The sequence below is a fragment of the Anser cygnoides genome, chromosome 16, assembly GCF_040182565.1.
Source record: "Anser cygnoides isolate HZ-2024a breed goose chromosome 16, Taihu_goose_T2T_genome, whole genome shotgun sequence".
Classification (NCBI taxonomy): domain Eukaryota; kingdom Metazoa; phylum Chordata; class Aves; order Anseriformes; family Anatidae; genus Anser; species Anser cygnoides.
In genome coordinates, this window is record NC_089888.1 from 10,811,892 (window position 1) to 10,831,397 (window position 19,506).

At 40.9% G+C, this 19,506-nt stretch overlaps 1 protein-coding gene and 1 long non-coding RNA gene across 2 annotated transcripts in view; one reads left to right on the plus strand and one right to left on the minus strand.

The window, feature by feature from the left end:
- Positions 1–10,492, minus strand: part of ASIP (agouti signaling protein) — a 78,819-nt gene extending 68,327 nt beyond the window's left edge. The window contains exon 1 of the mRNA XM_013189075.3: positions 10,170–10,492. The gene's annotated coding sequence lies outside the window, so the exon portion shown is untranslated. The remainder of the gene's footprint in view (positions 1–10,169) is intronic.
- On the plus strand, positions 136–5,294 carry LOC125183798 (uncharacterized). The gene is made up of 2 exons (XR_007166410.2): positions 136–698; positions 4,446–5,294. It is a non-coding gene; the product is annotated as an uncharacterized lncRNA (long non-coding RNA).
- Positions 10,493–19,506: the final 9,014 nt, after the last annotated feature.

Here is a 19,506-nt window from a genome sequence, read left to right on the forward strand (position 1 = left end):
TTAGATCGTCAAACATTTTTCCTGGCTTGGATGCAGGGTAGTACCTTTTATCTCAATTGAAATTATCATAGTTTGATCCTTGGCTTAATAGTGGTGTCAGTTTGGACCAACTAAATCAAGGTACAAGATCTCAACATGCACCAGTGCTACGTTAAGGACCAGTATTTGTTTATTTGACTTTGCTATTCACTGCAGATAAATTGTTGGCATTTGTGGGAGAAGAATTTGCAGGGAGCTTTGTGCTGTTTTGTGGGAAAGGAATTCACAGGTGGCTTCGTGCTGTTTCACATGTCCCTGAGTTACAGATAATGAGGAAAACAGCGGCAGAACCAAAAACTTGAGCAAGGATGAGATAAAGTAAATTGGCTACAGTGTTAAAGATGAGTTTTGGGCAGTGGCCAATTTCTGGCTGGCTCGGGGCGCGTGTCTGAGGGTCTCTAACCAATGGTAAGGCAGATTCGGGCGCACGGACAGCGTGTGGGGCTACGGGGAAAGTATATGTAGTGGTGAAAAATGGCAATAAAGGCCCTGCTGTTGAAGAGCCATCAGGAGTCCATGTCGTGCATGCCTTCAATTGGTGACCCCGATGTGATAGGGGAGGAGCAGCACGGCACGAGCGTCCAAAGGGAACCCAGCCGAACGAGTCAAGCTCGCAGCTGGACTGCAGCTTCAACCCCGGGACATCACCTGAAGGACAGGTGAGCGGCTGGGCATTGATCAAGGAGCTAGCCTTTCGGCAGAGGAAGAGGCTATAGTGAAACTACTAACGCAGCTCCTAATAGACAGGGGAGTAAAATCTGATCCGTTTGAGATAAAGCTATTATTGAAATTTTTGCGAAAACAAGGGTTCCCCTCAATGGCTTCCACAGTATTTGATGTAAAAACTTGGGACCAAGCGGGGGAAAAAATATGGGAAGCAGCGTCCAGTGGGGATACTAATGCTGCTGAGGTGATGACTATGTGGCGGCTAGTGACAAGAGACTTTAAGATCGTGGCAGGCAGAAAAGGAATTACAGAACGCCGCTGCCCAGGCAATAAAAGCAGCCGAACCGAGATCGGAGCCTGCAAGGTCACCAGAGCGGTGCGATTTGATAGACCTGGGGGATGACAAGGAAGAGGGCCCCTGCCCGCTGAGCCCCTCGGCTCCCCCCTTGCCTGCCCCCATAACGCCTCCCTGCGGGCCCGAGCTTTCGGCCCGCGGGAACGAGGGGAGCTGGTGCGCCGGGGAGCGCTGAGGGACGGGGTCCCGGTAGGAACGGCTTTCCCGATACAGGTGCGGCCCAACGGTCCAAATGAATATAATGCCTTCCACCGGGACCTAATTAAAGAATTAAGAAAGACTGTGACTACCTACGGGTTACCCGCACCGTTTACTCAGCCGTTGTCAGAAAACGTTACGGCGGGTCGGTTGTCGGTGCCGTACGACTGCCGCCAGCGCCGCCGCCCGCCCCGTTGTCAGCTCCGGGCACCCGCCGGCGGCTGCGGCGTTTCTCCGGTTTGGGCGCCCGCCCGCCCGCGCGCACCGGGCGCTGCCGCGTTCCGCCGGCTGCTGCGGCCCCGCGGCCCCCCGCTCCGCCTGCCCTCCGAGGCCGGGCAGAGCCGCGCCCCGCGACAGCCCCCACGGCCGCAAGCGCCGCCGCCGCTGCTATCCACACCCCCCCGGCCCCGGTCCTCCCCCCCCCCCAGCCCGCCGGCCCTTCTGCTGGCGCTGCGGGCCGCCGCCGGCAGCTCGGCCAAGGGCGTGGGTGGGTGCGCTGGAAAGGCAGCCCCGGCTCTCAGCAGTGAACACAAGCTCAATAAATCCCAGCGGCTGAAAAAGGTTTTCAAAGAATATGGTGCTGTAGGGGTTTCATTCCGCGTTGGAATTTCATTAGTATCTCTAGGAATCTTCTACCTGGCCGTGTCAAGTGGTGTGGACGTGACTGCGGTTCTCTTCAAACTTGGTTTCAGTGAATCATCGCTGCAATCTAAAAGGGCTGCTGGTACAGGCACATTTCTGTTGGCATATGCTATTCACAAATTGTTTGCTCCAGTACGACTCAGCATTACTATAGTTTCTGTGCCATTCATTGTCCGATACTGCTGGAAGATTGGTTTCTTTAAACCTCCCACCCCAAATCCGTGATAACTTCTTATGGTTTTTATTCGCCCAACATGGGGCTCAAGGAATTTGAGATAGGATGATAGTCGAGAGAAGTAACGGGCAAAACATGGACTGGATCTTTTTTATGAATGTAAGAGTTGTGAAGAATTTAAGAAAGCAGCAATTGTGAGGAATATGTTTCATATTAGTGTGGTGAAGGGACGAGGGGTGGTCTGTGTGTCAGTTGTCCACCTTGTCAGTGTTGTGATGACGTTATGTTTATTTTGGTGTGGGGAATTCTTTTTCTTTTTGATGTAAGTGAAGTTTGTGAAGACTGTGATAATTGTAAAGTAAGAGTATATGGAATGTAGTGTTTACGTGGCAAGGTATTGGTAGCAGGGAGCCATAGGGGTGGCTTCTGTGAGAAGAATCTCAAAGCTGCCCCATGTTAGGTAAGGGCCCCGGTGCTGAACAGAGCCGAGCCAATAAGCGATGTTGTTTGAGCCTCTGTGAGAGCAGATGTAAGAAAGAGAAAAGAAAAGAAAAAAAAAAAAAAGGGAAAAAAACACTGTGCCAAACAGCAGCTGGGAGAGTGAGAGGAGTGAGGAACAGCCTTGCAGGCGCCAAGGTCAGTGAAGGAGGAGGGGGAGAGGTGCTCCAGGCACCGGAGCAGAAGTCCCCTGCGGCCTGTGGTGAGGGCCACGGTGAAGCAGGCTGTCCCCCTGCAGCCCACGGAGTACCACGGTGGAGCAGGGTTCCGCGCTGCAGCCCCACTTGCCACGGTTACCACCGTGGACACCCTTTCAGCAAGAACCAGAGAGAGTGCCAGAGTGGATGCCTCCACAGTAACAGACGCCACGTTGTGGTGTACTCACATTCATAAAATTCCATTTAATGTCAAAGGACCAATAGCGAATGACTGTAGTGTATTGCTGCTAGGATGATCAAGTACAACTTTGACCAGATTGTTTGTTTTGCCGGGGATAATTGATGTCGATTATAATGGACAAATCCAAACTATGGCTTGGACACCGTCTCCACCATTGTCAATACCAAAGGGAACTAGAATTGCTCAATTAATTCTTTTCCGAGCAGTAGTCTGCAGGACTTGGTTCAAGAACAACTCCAACAAGGACATATTGTTCCGACAAACAGCCCATGGAATTCACCAGTGTTTGTTATCAAGAAGAAGAGCGGGAAATGGAGATTACTGCATGATTTGTGACGAATCAATGCAGTGATCGAGGACATTGCAGCCAGAAAAAAAAAAAAAAAAAAAGAGAAAAAAAAAGGGACAAAAAAGAGAAAAAAAAAAGGAAAAAAGAAAAAAAACCAGTACCTTTGAATATTGCATCGGACTAGCAATATGCTGTAGGTGTTGCTCAGCGCATTGAGAGGGCACATTTGAGACACATCCCAAAGGAAAACTTGTTTCTAAAATTTAAAGAGCTGTTATTTTTGGTAGAGCAGCGAGTGCACCTGTATGGTATTATACATAAGCAGAGCCGCACCATGTTACCCGGTATTTTTGCAGAGGGCAACACACACGCTGACCAGCTAACTAATATGACCCTGACTGCCCTGGTGCCTAAGGTGCTGGAGCAAGCTCGGTTATCCCATGCCTTTTTCCATCAATCCGCCAAAGTCTTGGCGAAACAATCCACTATATCAGTCACTGACGCCAAATTGATTGTCCAAACGTGTCATGACTGTCAACAACATGTTTCGACCCTGTCTTTAATTGTAAACCATAGAGGTCTACGGTCCTTACAGTTATGGCGGACCGATGTAACGCATATTCCAGAATTTGGTCACTTGAAATATGTTCACGTATCGGTAGATACTTTCTCTCATGCTATTTGGGTGACAGTTGTGGTGGGTGAAAGTAGTCGCCATGTCCAGGCTCACTTCCGTGTTGCTTTCGTGGCACTAGGCATCCCAAAAGAAATAAAACCCGACAGTAGCCCCGCCTATGGTAGTCACTCCCTGCAAACCTTTTTTCAAACTTGGGGTATCCGACACATCACAGGCATTCCTCATTCCCCCACGGGTCAAGCCATTGTTGAGCACACACATCGCACCTTGAAAACACTGCCAAATAAACAAAAAGGGGGAGACACCCAGGAAACACCACAGAACAGGTTGGGAAAGGCACTTCACGTAATGAATCACCTATCATTACCCTTTCCTCACAAAGAGGTACCGCCCATAGTAAAACATTACAAAAATATGAATTCCACACTGTCACGGGTGCCACGGTCAGAGCAGGCCTTAGTAATAGTAAAAAATTTAAATACAGGTCTTTGGGAGGGACCCCAGCCTCTAATAACTTGGGGTCAAGGGTATGCTTGTGTCTCCACAGGTCACGGACCAAGATGGGTACCAGCAAGGGGGGTAAGGCCATGGTTGGTCTCCTCCTCACAATCACCGCCGTCATCGGTTATTGCCAGCCCTGGGTCTCCATCCAACCACGCCGCAACATCTGGGTCACCCTTGCCAATATGACAGGACAAGAAGCGATGTGCCTGTCCCGGGCTAGTGCTAACGATCCATTCACGACATGTCTGGTGGGGAACCCAGCAGATAACAAAGACTGCACTGTCTACTTGCCGCAAGCGCCCCTAGAGCCACAGGAATTAGACATCCTGGGATGTGTAACAGCAACAGCATGTGTAAGGTTTAATTGCTCAGGCAAAAAAACAAATCATGAAACAAATGGTCAACGCCACACGGTTCTTATTGCAATGCATCTCTTTGCTGTAATTATACAAAACTTTAATAGCATCCTTCCTTGCGCCAGGAGCCGCTCTGCTCGGCTGTGGGATCGACTGTGGAACGGACGCCCCTAGGTGCACCCCGAGCATTTTTTCCTCGGAGGGGTCTCCACTGTCAGCCGCTCTCCACGGGAGCAGACAAGGACCTCCTGAAGCCGCACACAAATTATTTTAAGTGATGTTTTCTTGTGGTATGAATGAGAAGTGCAAGAGGCCTCTTTGCATGATTGTGTGATTGTGCTGTGTGAGTAAAAAGCAGTATCGCTGCAAAGCAACATTCCTAGCACTTAGTGGCTTGTTGACTGATATAGATTCTAGTAGGCACGCTACTTTACAATCGTAGCTCTGCATGTGATTTTCACCCTGTTGCTTATTGTACCTTGCTTATTGCAGTGTCTGCGGTGATTGATAGAAAAATCTATAGAAAGCGTTTGGTTGATTGAAAATAAAAAAGGGGGAATTGTGGGAGAAGAATTCGCAGGGAGCTTTGTGCTGTTTTGTGGGAAAGGAATTCACAGGTGGCTTCGTGCTGTTTCACATGTCCCTGAGTTACAGATAATGAGGAAAACAGCGGCAGAACCAAAAACTTGAGCAAGGATGAGATAAAGTAAATTGGCTACAGTGTTAAAGATGAGTTTTGGGCAGTGGCCAATTTCTGGCTGGCTCGAGGCGCGTGTCTGAGGGTCTCTAACCAATGGTAAGACAGATTCGGGTGCACGGACAGCGTGTGGGGCTACGGGGAAAGTATATGTAGTGGTGAAAAATGGTAATAAAGGCCCTGCTGTTGAAGAGCCATCAGGAGTCCATGTCGTGTGTGCCTTCAGGCATTTACTCTTGGACAGAGGATTTCTCATGGAAAAGAAAAACATTTAAGGGGCTCCAGGCATGGTTCAAACGTACCCCTTCCCAAAAGGAGATGCAGGTTGACCTTCTAACTTCAGATACCATGGGGAGCAAGGCTTTCTAACCAGAAGGTCTGCAACAAACCCTTATTCCAAGAATATTTAAAGTGATGAGAAAATTATATCAAAGTAGATCCAGGACAAATCCATAATTCCTATTTAACATCAAAACAGAAAATAAAATTAAAGTTTCTCAAAGTGTTTGCACCACAGACTCTTTCCTCGAAAATGAAATACGTTAAGTGCTGATTTTGTATTTTATATATTTTTAAAAATCAAATATATTAGGGAAAATAGCAAAAGAAATTTTAGTTAAATGAACACATCTTGACATTCCTGTCTGTTGCCTAGATTCTTTAGCACTTTTGTTTAAGGTACACACAGAATGAAGGTGTCAATACATTTCATAAAGGAAATGTTGAAAGGCAACATTTTTCATAAGTGTTATATTTTGACATTGTCATTTCCTTTCTTTTAGCCAAACGTGCTAGTGTATTTTGTCTCCATAAAATAAAATTTTTGGTGAATTTTGTATAGCTTGTAAAAAAAGAAAAGAAAAAAATAAAAATCTTTCAGAATCTTTCTCTTCCTTTCTTTCCCCAGGAAGTTTAGACTGGAAATTTTTTATGTCATCGTTAAATGGAAGTACAGGTATGGATTTCCACAGGGTTTGCACATTCTTGGATCCCACAATTATGTCCTTTAATACATTTCTCTTGTCTTTCATTTTCACCTTGGGCATACTTTTCAAACTTATTCTGCCACTTTAAAAAATTATTGCTCCTGCTTTCAATTAATGCAGTAATGGGTTCTTGGATAAACTAGTACTATAAGATGGTGTCCAACATTGCTGTAAACAGAGTTTGCTCATTTACCTGTGCTAGGAAAATTCTAAGTTCACTTCTAAAGTACTAATCTGAAACAACACCAAAACCCCAACCCTGAAGCCAAACACTTGCCGAAGCTGATGGGCTGGGGATGGAGACAGAGACTGGGAGAGAGGGGGAGCAGGGGAGAGTCAAGCTGGGTTTCAGTCTACAGAATGACTGGAAATGTGTTGATTTTGGTTTTATGGTGGACAAGCCTAGATCCTACAAAGATATTTTTACTTGTTTAAATAATTAAAATAATATATAATATACACTATAATTATCAATAATAATAAAAATCCTTGCTTAAATACTGTACAACACTTTACTGAAGCCAATTATCCCATCTGGAGTGTGTGAAGTTAAGCACGTAAATCAGGTTTTGCAAGACATGGACCATTTCGACATGTCTTTTGACACCTGTGGTCCCACATGGAAAACTCTGTAGAAAGGTTCTTCACCTCACCAACCTACTAGGGAGGATTCTCCATGTTTCAGTGAGACATTGAGTGAGTTGTGGATGTCAGTTGCTTAGAAAATGAGATTTAGAAGTTTCCAAATATGATAACAATCTGTTATACCACATAGGAGATTGAAAGCATGACTCTAAGAAAGATGACTATGGTAAACATGTAAGAGTTTAATTTTCAGGTTATTAAAAAGCAATGGTTATTTAAGATCCTTTATGACTTGGATATGTAAGAAGTTCATATTTTTGACAGGACAGTGAGAACTCCATTCCTGTCAGTACTTAACTATATATTAAGCTTTGAGATGCTCTACAACATTGTTAAAATTTGTTCCTGGTATGAATATGAATCTAGACTTTTATTTATTTATTTATTTATTTTCTGTTTATTTTTTTGTTTTTGTTTCATGAGCAGAAACAGCTTTCTCTATCAGTAAATTTTTTGTTTCTTCAACTTTATGGAAAATCTGAAAAAATCAATGAGGCAAGTACAATTTTACCTGCAAGGCTGCTTTTGCCTTCTAAACAGATACGTACTTATTTCTTTCCTAAACTAAATTAAAGTTTCAGATTTCAACTACATGTTTCAAAAAGGACTCCACCTTATCAAAAATAGCAAGGTTATTTTCTACAGTTGTATAAGTCTTAGACTGCTTTTGTGCATACGGAACATGAATGGACAGTAAGACCACTTTAACTTTTACATTGAGAAAAAGACTTAAACTCGTAGCTTGCATTTCTTCAACATGAAGACTGTTGAAATGCACTGTGCAAAGCAAGGTTCATATACTAAAGGGGTAGAAATATGGCATTTTGAAAGACAACTTTAAGCCAATCACATAAAACTTATATTTTGGAAAAGAAAGCAAGAAAAAATAAGGAGTAAATCTATTAATTATGTGAGAGCCAGGAAAGAATTAACCTGTGCTTAGTTATAGACTTTAAAACATCTCAATAGATGTCAAATGAAACAGAAAAGCTGTTTAAATTGCACCTTAATTCTTGTTTAAGAACTCTCCAGCAACAATTTAAATCAGAATGTTAAAACTGTTATAGTATGTTTGAAATTAATTTTGCCATTTTAATAACTCAAAGCTATCTGTAAATGCACAGCTAGCACATATCTGTGACATTAGTAAAATCATGAAAAGAACATTACGCATTAAGTTTGCTATAAGTATACATTTCAATTGAAACTTTAATATGCAGTCTTTGAGCATTATTATACTTTTAAGACTAAAAAGAACTGTAATAAGAGTTTTAACAAGATGGCACTTCTTGGGCTTCTTATTTTAAAATAATCTGGAACTGGGTACTTAGTTCACAATCTACTGTCATCATGGAACTCCATGACATTGGAATGCAATAAATTGAATCAGACTAGGCAGGATCTACATCAGACATTCTAGGTACATATAGAGAAAAACAGTTACTGAAATACTCTTAAAAGACAGACATTGGATTTTCCCCCAAATATAAAAAAAATCTATTGATATGGATACATACTTTCATCTCCTCGTAGATACCTGCAATATACTGAGAATGTGAAGTCACCGAGCAGTTCTTAAGAAGAATTTCTAAAGAGTTTTGTAAATGGACATATGTCATTGCTGCAGTTATCTTCCCAGGAAAAGTGAAACATTTCTTAGCAGAAGGCTTTAAGGAAGTTCAGTTTGTAAAACGCAGTAACTTTAAGAAATGAGCTGCATTATCCTCTCTAATCTTTTGATACATTCCAAATTAATACTAATTGAGAAAACTAAGAAAAAAAAAAGACAAAGCAAAACATGGAAAAATACGTTCATTAGTTTTAAAGAGGTCCTTTTTGTATTTCAAGGTTTCTTTAGCACATCTAATATCAATTGTTTTTGTTATAGCTAGGTTTTATTACCATCTACTTATAACATGAAATAAATAAAACAGATGATCCCTACATACTGCATGTTGGAAACATTTAGGTTTCATTGGTAATTAAAATAACACAGTAAAAGATCATTTGGTCAAATCATTTCCCAAGTATCCTTACAAAACTGTGAGTTAAAGAGTAAGTATAAAAATAGGAAGAAAACCACTGTTCTTTATCGCTACTTCAGTAGTTCAAGAAATGCCATAAATCCAAGAGTCTCGGAAAAATAGCACATTGTATTTTAAAGCGGTAAAAGATTCTGTGCATTCTACTCAGAATTAAAAGTGGATAATAAAATCTTAATTGAGAATGATTCAGAAAGTAAAAAAGTAGAAATATACTACAAAACATAAGCATGTATTTCAAATTAAAATGTATTGAGTATCAGTGCAGCATCAACTGGAATTTTGTGTGGCTGCATATGCATAGCATAGAAATTTATTTATCTTCTGCTTTATGTTACCAATAATAATCACATTCAAATTTGATTCATTAATAATCTAAGATAATTTAGATTGTGCTTGTTGGAAAAGAATTCGAGAAAAATAAATTCCTTCCAAACAGAAACTGTCACATTGAACCCTGTAGATACACACTGTCATACCCAATGATCAGTACATTTAAATACTTTTTGAATGTTTTCTGAGTTTCTTTACGTACAAGTAGATTCACAGGTATTGAAAGGAAAAAAAAACTTAGTGTTTTCATCAGCAACTCAAAATATAAGGTGATTTCTGGCACCTCTGTTTATAGGCTTAGCTAAATAGCAAAGCTGATGGTTTTCTATCTGCAAAACAAGTTAATGTTCTAGTCGCCATAAATGATAGATGCTATCAGCAACTCATTCAAAAGATCAGTTAGCCATTAAAATAGTCAGTTTTAACTCAAAATGTTGCCTTCACAAATGATACGCATGAATTGGCTATCTTCTAATCACACAATAACCATTAGCCTCTCCCAAAAGTCTTCATACATTTGGGGCTGAAAAAGAAAACATACAGAACAGCACAAAACAATTTCCTGAACAAACAAGAGATTCCATCTTCCGCTAAAACCTGCAATATCTCTAAAGGATTTTGAGATAAATGGACTCTTAGGAACAGGAAAGAATAGGAATAAGATTTGTTACACACTTGAGAAATACAGTCAACAGGCTCTGTTCCTACCTGAGAAGAGAGCAGATCCAATCATTCAACTCAAAGACTCCGGATTCTCTCTGGTGTAACTGGAACAGCCTTCACTTTTAAGAAGCTATAGCCTCTCAGACAGGAGGAAATCTGGCACCATCTTCCATAAAATGCACACGCATGCAAACATAAGAAAGAAAAAAAGAGTCAACCCCAAAACAGTCAACAAAGGACAAAAATACTGCCTGCACCACAAATCCATCGGTTTTCTGATCCCCTGTCTGAGAAGCTTTTATTGCTACCTCTAAAATGTAACTCATCTGAGAAGGAAATACACCAGTGTACAGTCATCTTAGTATGTTTTTTTTTTTTTCTTTTCCAGATGTAGTCAATGATTGCAGTATAGTTTAGGATCTCTTTCCTGGTTCTAATTTTCAGTGAAATTCATAGGTCAGTTTGATTCATTTCCCATCCCTTGAAAATCAAGGTACAGATTTACTCTTTACAAAATCAGTCAATTTTTGTTTGTTTTTTTTGGAGCAGAAAGACAGCATTCTTTACGATACCTGATAATAACCTGGCTGACGTGATATTTCAGAGCTTTATGTCTGTTTGTATTTTTATTTTTTATTTTTTATTTTTTATTTTTTATTTTTTATTTTTTATTTTTTATTTTTTATTTTTTATTTTTTATTTTTTATTTTTTGTTTGTGTGTGTGTATTTTTTCCTTTTCTCACCTGCTTCAGGGTCTAGTCCTGCAGTTATCAGCAACAAACCCATGTATTTTTACGGGTTCAGTTGTTCAGTCTGCATCAGTCTCCTTCAAATTGAATCTGGTTTTGTAAAAATACAGGAGGTCTAGCGTTCATGTCAAAGGGGCATAACTAATTTTTGCAGGCCTTTTCTTTCAGCTCTTTGACCTGAGCTCAAGGACTAGCTGTTTTTGCCATTTTCAAGTTAAAACTTGCATTAATATAATCTTTTTCTTATGCAGTTTTTGCAAATTACTAATAAATTAAGGACATCTTGCAACTTGCAGAGCAGAGTCTTGCCTTTTGGAACATATTTCTTCTCACCTTATAATACTGTAGATAAAAAGTTTTTTTTTTTGTTTTTTGTTTTTTGTTGTTGTTGTTTTTCCCTCAAAACTTTTCTAAAGCTACAGTAAATATGGAATAAATTAGTAGCATTGCTGATGCCAGTTAGGACTAAATCATTCTTTGTCATCACAGTGCAGAAGACCTGAAAGGCAGTGAAGCTGAGAATTAATAGAATAATGAGAACAGAAGAGCTGTAAAATATATTATCTGGCAATCTGTCCACAATATCCTCAGAAGTACTTGCCAGAACTGTATCTCAGATCCATACCAAGCCCATTTCAAGGATTTTAAAACACACTCTTTAAGCATAGGTGAAATACAATTGTTTTTAACATGTTCGCAGTGCCAAATTGCTGCTCCACTCTTCTAATTTAATTCTCGTTTTATTCATATTTTATTCCTGATTCATTCCTTATTTACCTTATCATAATTATGCCAATGTGTTTGTTTGTGGGTGTTTTCCTCTGTCACAAGTCTAAAATTGATAGATATGAAATTTTTGTCTTTGTTTTCTTTTGGAAGACATCTGGAGCTTATGAGATATCTTCTGTCCCAGCTCGCTAATACTTTGAGGCTACACTTTGAGTGTATACACTTTGCATTTTTCAATAAGACCTGAGACATAAAACCCATTGGCTTCTTTTTGTTACCGATTACCTGCTCTGAGATGTAGGACTGTAACACATCATCGTAAGCCTCTTTTTAAACTATCTACTATGTCCCTTTGCTCTGAGATGAAGTTTTGCAATGGAAGTGCATTCATTTTACAATCAGTTGTGCTTCTGCTTGAATTGCTTCCCTGACTCCTGTCATGGACTACCAAGCTATCAATGTCCTTTTATTCTCACTAATACACCAGTTTGTCCAGTGGCTGACATAACTTCTGTATTTCTGGAAAGCAGCTTTCTTCAGAAATCATTCTTTTTAAAGGCACTACCTTTTCCTTTCTCAAATATTGCTTATGTTGCGCTTTCATTAGTCTGCTGCCTTAAACTGGAAATAAATATTCAGAACACTGTACAAAACTATCTCTGTTTTGTCTCATTTTTTTGTAAAGTCATATAATGACAAAGGTAACATTAAATTCCACCAATGCTGGAAAGTACATTACAGATTAATTACAAGAATAACACAGGAAGCATGTCATTGATAGGCCATGTGGAAGTGGAATTGATAAATGGGAGGGTTTTTAGAAAAAATTGAAAGAAAATGAAGGACTAGGTTACTTAAAACCATAAGAACGTGGCTCTTTATCTTTTCCTTCCTCCTTCATCATTATTTCAAGCAGATCCCGTTTTATTCAAAAGTGTAGAAACCATGACCTGCTGAGATTTATTTAGGAATTATGAATTTATATTCACTTATTTGTGAAATCTGACACAATGAAAAAAGTCACCCATGTTTTCCTCAAGTTTTTTTGTGTACACTAGGGATTTTATTTTCTTTTATGTAGCTAATTTTGCTAAGATCAATGTCATGATGCCAGTTTATGCAATGTATATTCTCAGACCATCTCTATGTTTGCAAGCAACTCATTTTTAGCTTAAGACAAGCAATCCCATCCATGGACATCAAAAGCAAGAAATTGAACTGTTCTAGTCTTGGGTGCAAATGCTGGGAGCTCAGGGCAAGGAACTATAATGGGAAGGCTGTAACTGGAGCAGCTGCCTGTTCTTTTTTCATGTGTCCCCCTGCCCTGCCCCTCTCCCTGCATACCGCTAAGTCACATCATTTTCTCTTGCAGTATTATTTCCAAGACTATTTTGCACTTCTCTCCCTGTCCTACTTTTCCCCTTTTAAAAATAAAAATTCATCAACATTTTCTATGGATAAATCTGTGCCCTATTCTTCCTTGTTTCTCCAAGGAGACTAATAATACCTCCAAAAATGCTAGTCCCAGGTATGTGTGCGGAGTCTATCAAGGAACCGGATTATAGCTAGCCTCAGCACTAGTCTTCCAGCTGGCAGTTGGGAATCCTTGGCTGTGCCATTGCAGCTGCTGTATGTTTCCTTTGTATATGGTATGAGCAGATGGGAAAGTAGGGATTCTGCAGATTTAGACCTAATTATGGGAATTTGATAGTGATATAGTGATGCTATCTCATTACAGTTTTAATAGCTCTGGAGCCAGACTGAACCTATAGTCTTTGCTAAGCAAAAATAGCACAGCGAATATTAGCACGTGCCTACACTGAAGGAGGGGTTTGTAGCAGCAAAAGTTGTCTGTGGGCTTCACACCTTGAGCACAGATGCATAATGTCAGGGCCCTGGCTGCACTAATAGGTCTTAATTTAGGCCCTACCCAGGCTCACCTGAGGCTCCCACCCATGTGCCCTCCGCATGAGCCCTTGAGTCCCATTTAAGCTCAAGGCGGTTTTTTCAGTATTTGCTTGAGCTGTGTTGAAAGAGGGCTGCTCTCCTGCATGGGCCTTGAAAGCATACTGCAGGCAGCTGGTCTGCTGGATAGACACCTCCACCCCACCTTGGAGGCAGGTTGTACCCATACATATCTCCTGGGGGGGTTTCAGACATGTGTAGTCCTGCTTTCTTTTGCTCCTGACTGGACCCCCGGGTTGACCCTGGGCCTGGTTCATTGCTGGCCTTGTCTTGGATTATTGATAGCTCCAGTTAGCGATGCGTACCTCTGTTAAATTCTCTGTTAGCTGTTCTGTTAGATTCTGTGGTACTGTGCCTTGCTGGTGAGGGCTTGCGCTGTGCTCATGGCCTTTTGGCTTGTCCTTGCCCCAGGACAGTCCCATTGTTGTTGCTTTCTGATGTGAATATGGAACTAAATGGCAGGATGGCAGCTGTAGCAGAAGATGGCTTAGATGTCTTATGTTTCAGTCACTTTGAAGCTCCTTCTCTTGAAAGCATGCATGATTCATCTTTATTTTGCTTTGTTACTGTAAGTTGAGCAATAGATTAAAATGTAATATTTCAACAAATATGACAGTGCAGTTCAGAAGCAGCAGTCAGGCTTGCTACAAAAGCAGCTGCAGTAATTGAAGGTACCATGGGCTCCAAGCTGTCTGACACCGCTTCTTTGCTGGCTTGGTACCAGTCACCGGGGCTGAGCTCACAAGGTGTAATATCACCAGCAGGTCTTCTGGTCCAAACCACCTCTAACTGTGATTTCAAGGAATCGTATTGCCTGCCTGAGGTAGATAAGTGCTGGCAGGGTCATTCCCTCTTCTGCATGGAAGAAGAGGAGGCCTGGGTGAAGAGCTGTTCAGGAGCGTGGCCATCATGACTCAAACTGCCAGCATCTGTATGCAGTGGGTAGGTGCAGTCTTGCCTAAAGAAAGCTTATAAATAATCTCATCTTCTATATGAGAAAAAGATTGCTTGATTATTTAAAATGAAAGGGCTGAAGGCAAGAAAGTATTGATGTTAAAGAACTATGGGAGGTAACTTGGATATGGCCTGAGAACTGAATGAATACTTTTGGGTTTCCACTGTGGCTGATAAGCAAAAGCAGATATGATAAGAGGGTTAAAGTATGGATTGGAAAAATAAATAAATAGAAGAAAGCAAAGATGAATGGTAAGAGAAAGAATACTCTCAATCCCAGACTAGAGTAGAATTGCAGCCCAGGCGGAAGGTACCCTAAATAAGGAGGAAGCACATTGTCTGGACAGATAAATGTCAATTGATCTGACTTAAAAAACCTGAAGGGAAACAATTGTGGTAGTTAAAGAACATGGAGATGAAATACAATATGAGGCTTACAGGGATGAAGTTCTTTCATAAAGTAAATTTTTACATAATTAAATGATTAAGCTTGGCTCTACCCCATTATATTTATAGTCATAAAATGCTCTTTAATTATGATATTTAGTTGTTTGCCATGTAATTAGGAATTCACATATTTTTGTGTTCAGCTTTTAAAAATGAATATATTACAGTACATTCTGTGTATCTTCAGCTACAACATTTAAATTTCAGCGTGTTCTACAAGTCAAGCTAAGTCTGAAGGAAATCCATATAATGTTTACTCAAATTCAGATAGGCAATATATCGAATACTAGTTAATAGAAGCAACAAATGCCAGAGACCGATGTTTAGTGACCAGCAAAGTAATAATCATAGCATAGACATGCTGTAGGAAAGCTGCAACAATTGTTGCTTTCTGATGCTGTGAACATGACAGCCACTTCGAAGTCTCTTCAATGCTCACCCCTGCAGCAGTGCCCCTCAAAAAGCATGCAATTTTTGGAAGTCAGCAATATCTTCTATTTGCCAAGACTCAAAGCCAGATCAGGATGGACGTCCTCATAAATCCTTGCGTTCCTACGACAATATAAAGGAGGACAATACAAAGTCTCTTTGTTAGGCTTATTATTTTCCGTAGTTTGGCAAACTTTGAAGCAATAGAGGTCTTCTGGGAGACAGCCAATAAGAATCTGTCTCCACTTAATTCATCACAAATGTTATTTAAAATAACCTTGTCTGTACATAAAAAAAAATAATAAATAAATCCTTTGTGTGCAATGTGAATACCAGAATTATTGGTTCTCATCTTTGGTCTTTCAGTGGTGTAGTTAAAAAGAAGGAGCAGACTTAGAGGATGTAAAGGAGAGTTAAAGTCTTTTGGTTACTGAGAGATCTTGTGAAAACATGAGTCTCTTCCAGACTGCTCCAGAAACAAGGAGCATGTCAAAATACTGGTTCTGCTTTCTTTTCAAAGCCTGTTTGGACATAGTAGTTTAAAACAAAACAGCACAAGATGTTTATACTGCAGGATATGTAAGAGGAATTTAGAAATTTGGCAAAGGAAAATTTGAATGACCTGCAGTTGCCATTGAATTCTGCAACTGGTGCAGGAATGAGGAGTGAGGACCTAGGATATACCCCAGAACGGCTGAGGTGGGAAGGGACCTCTGAAGATCATCCAGTCCAACCCCCCTGCCAGGCAGGATCACCTAGAGCACATTGCGCAGGATGGCATCCTGGCGGGGTGTGAATATCTCCAGAGAAGGAGACTGCACAGCCTCTCTGGGCAGCCCGTCCCAGTGCTCTGCCACCCTCCCAGTACAGAAGTGCCCCCTCGTATTGAGCCGGAACCTCCTGTGCTTCAGTTTGTGCCCATTGCCTCTCATCCTGTCGCTGGGCACAACTGAAAAGAGATGGGCTCCATCCTCTCGACACCCTCCCCTCGGATATTTATACACATTGATGAGGTCTTCCCTCAGTCTTCTCTTTTCCAGGCTAAACAGGCCCAGCTCTCAGGGCAACCTGCAGCAGTTGTCTGTTCAGTGCATGGCCCCCAGATCCACAGATGGGTATCCCTGCTCTCTGTGAGTGCTTCCCTATGGCCTGCCTCACTGTAAGGATGACGCTGCTGTACCCTCCTCTCTGCAGAACATCTGTGTTGGAGCAGGATCCACTGAAGTCAAAATGTACCCTTGGAGGCTGCTGTAAAATAACTTCAAGACATTTATTGAGGCTACATCATAAAAAGAACTTTTGCAGCTATGTGAAAATAGATAAAGAAGATGGATATGTTAACATAGGAATGCAACTCCATCCAGAACATAAGCATTAAGATAAAAGTTTAAGATAATTCAGACTTTCCAAGATTACATGCCCAAATTCCAGTCTTAAATTACTAATTGGAGAGACCGTGGTTACTGAAAGATAAATATTTTGACTTCCAGTAACTGTAGAATGATGAACTAAAATTCATAATACTGAGGTAGTATGGTAAAAGAAGTATAAAAGCAATTATTAAAACAAACTTTTAGTTTGACTCCTAATTAGTAACTATGCCTGTGGATTTGCTGTTCTGAATCAGTGTTGATGGAGAAAAAGTACTTATTGAAAACTGTTAATTAATAGAATTTTATCAACTTGCTATTAGCAAAAAATATAATCTATAGATTTAATGGACATCTATTCTTACCCTTTCAGAAGAGTTAATGATAAACTCTAATAGTTTTCCCTGCAGTAGAAGTTCTCCAAATATAGTTTGTGGGCCAAAACTTTTGACCACTGTCAAAACCTCTCCACCGAGTGAGATTCAGCCCGTTTTCAGGAGGTGTAAATGTGCTTACATTGAATATTGCCCAATGAAATTACTATATTTTATATGTTCTATGTTTCATACAGATGTTTTGAGAGTCTTCAGCTTTTTATTGATAATCTTTGATTATAAGTCCAAGAGCTTTTCTTCTATCTGTTTCAAAGGAAAAATGTGAATATCTATGGTGGCTGGTAACTGTCCTGAGACACTTCTACCTGACAAAAAGTAGTTAAGTAAAGAAAGATGAAGTAGTCACTCGGGCCAAGGGAAAACAAACAAACTTTTATTTTAAAATTTGGTACTTTTGTCTAGTAACAATTTCTGTCTGGAGAATTTAAATCCAAAGTAGTCAGGCTTGATTAGATGCAGCTTAAACCTTTCTACATGGAAGGTGCCTTGAAACATCTATTTTCTGAAAGATGCTTGGAAATCTGTGGGGATTTCAGCATGAGAAGAAATATTTCACAACTCTGCTTGTTCCAGAATCAATTTTTAATTTTCTGGTTGCTGCTGCTGGAGCATCTTACTTGTGTTCTTGATAGCATAGAGGGGGAAGGTAGGGAGCAAGGTAACTGTCATGCCTACATGAGGGAGGGAGGGGAGCAGCCCACCCTCAGTACTAACATTTGGTTTTGTTCTAATTTTAGGTAGTTTTATAACTAGACGCCAAGCTGTGTTGGTATTAAGGAGAACAGAAGAAAGGAAGAAATTGTACAGAAAGCGTACTTGGGAAATGATGGCAAGTGTGACTTCAGTAGGGCTAGGGCTTCATTCTGTGCCTGACTTTGGACTTCTATTAACTTTTTTTCTGTAGTGTAGAAGAACAGTAATCTGGGAGAATACCTTGCATAACTCAGACTTCCGCATTTACTCTGTTCTTCCAAGCACTAGAGAACATCTCTTGCCCTTAGAGAAAAAAACAGTGTAAACAGTGCATTCTCCTTGGGGTCAAAGTCTCCTCAAAAGAGCGAAGATGAGATATACTGGCTGATCCTCAGACAAAGCCCTTCTATGTGGGTCTGCCAGCTCTGGCCATGATGCTAAGTAACCATTTACCCACAGCTGCTTGGGTTGCAGCTGGAGGGGGTGAGTTATCTTTTCACGTGTGCTTCCAGGGTCAAAATTCAGGCTCCATATTTTGGAACTGTAAACTACAGCCCCTTGTGCTCCTGTTTGACTGTATCATGACACCTCTGTGAACTACATGCAACCAGGAATGTGGTTTGACAAATTCCTTAATCCCTGTTGATAAGAGGCAAGATTGTGCTTTCCTATGGCAGGAACAGGCTCTAGATGTATACTTTATTTTACTAAAGCCAGATACAAAACAGGTTCAGGGGCCCAGTTCCATGCACTGTGTCCACAGGATTTCTTCCTCACTGGCTAGATTTTTTCCTTGCCCATGGACACACAGCTGTATTGTTCCAAGATGGGAACAGAGCCACTGTCTCTAGATCAGATTCAGAAACAAAGCTGTCAGCCATGTGAACCAAAGCAACAGTTGTGATGAGCAAATCATCTTTGTATCCTGACAAGGATGTTTCTTTGGCTTGGATGCTGGACTTGAATCAAAACTTTGCATCAAAACTGCAAAAAAAGATGAGTTTTGACAGTACATGTGTGTGGAGAGGGGCAAATTAAGTGGAGAGCAAACCAACTTATCCTTGACTATCTTCCTCCAGGGGCTGTTGAATGTTCAGTGACTGCATTCCTGCTGGGGACTAGCAGGAGTACAAGTGGGAACTTGAATGGACATGGTAAAGGAATGTTTAGATGCAACAGTATGGTCCAGCATGGCAGCCTGGGGCTTCTTGGCAGTGATGTGTCTTATTCTCAGACTGGGTGTTTTGCAATAGTAAATTATCTGAAGTGTTCCTTTGATGGTGCTGATGGGCATTGGGATCAGCTCTGTCCATAAACTCCATGCAGCTCACCAGGATGTCTTGCAAAGACAAAAAGCTGAAGGAAATAGGGAAATGTCACAAATCAGGATTGCATGAAAACCTGTGCCCATTCAACCAATAAATCTGACTTAGTAAAACCAGATGCAAAACTGCATGTCTAGAAAGAAAGCATGCAGGCCATACATAAAGAATGGCCAAATGGAAATCAGCAACTGTACAAAGGATGTAGCAGTTAAACAGGAATGGATAAGCAGTGTCCTAGGGTCTCCAATACAAGCACTGTAAGTAACTTAATTAGGTGTTTGAGAATGCTCTCTGAAATTGCATCAGATACAAATTGCATTAAGTT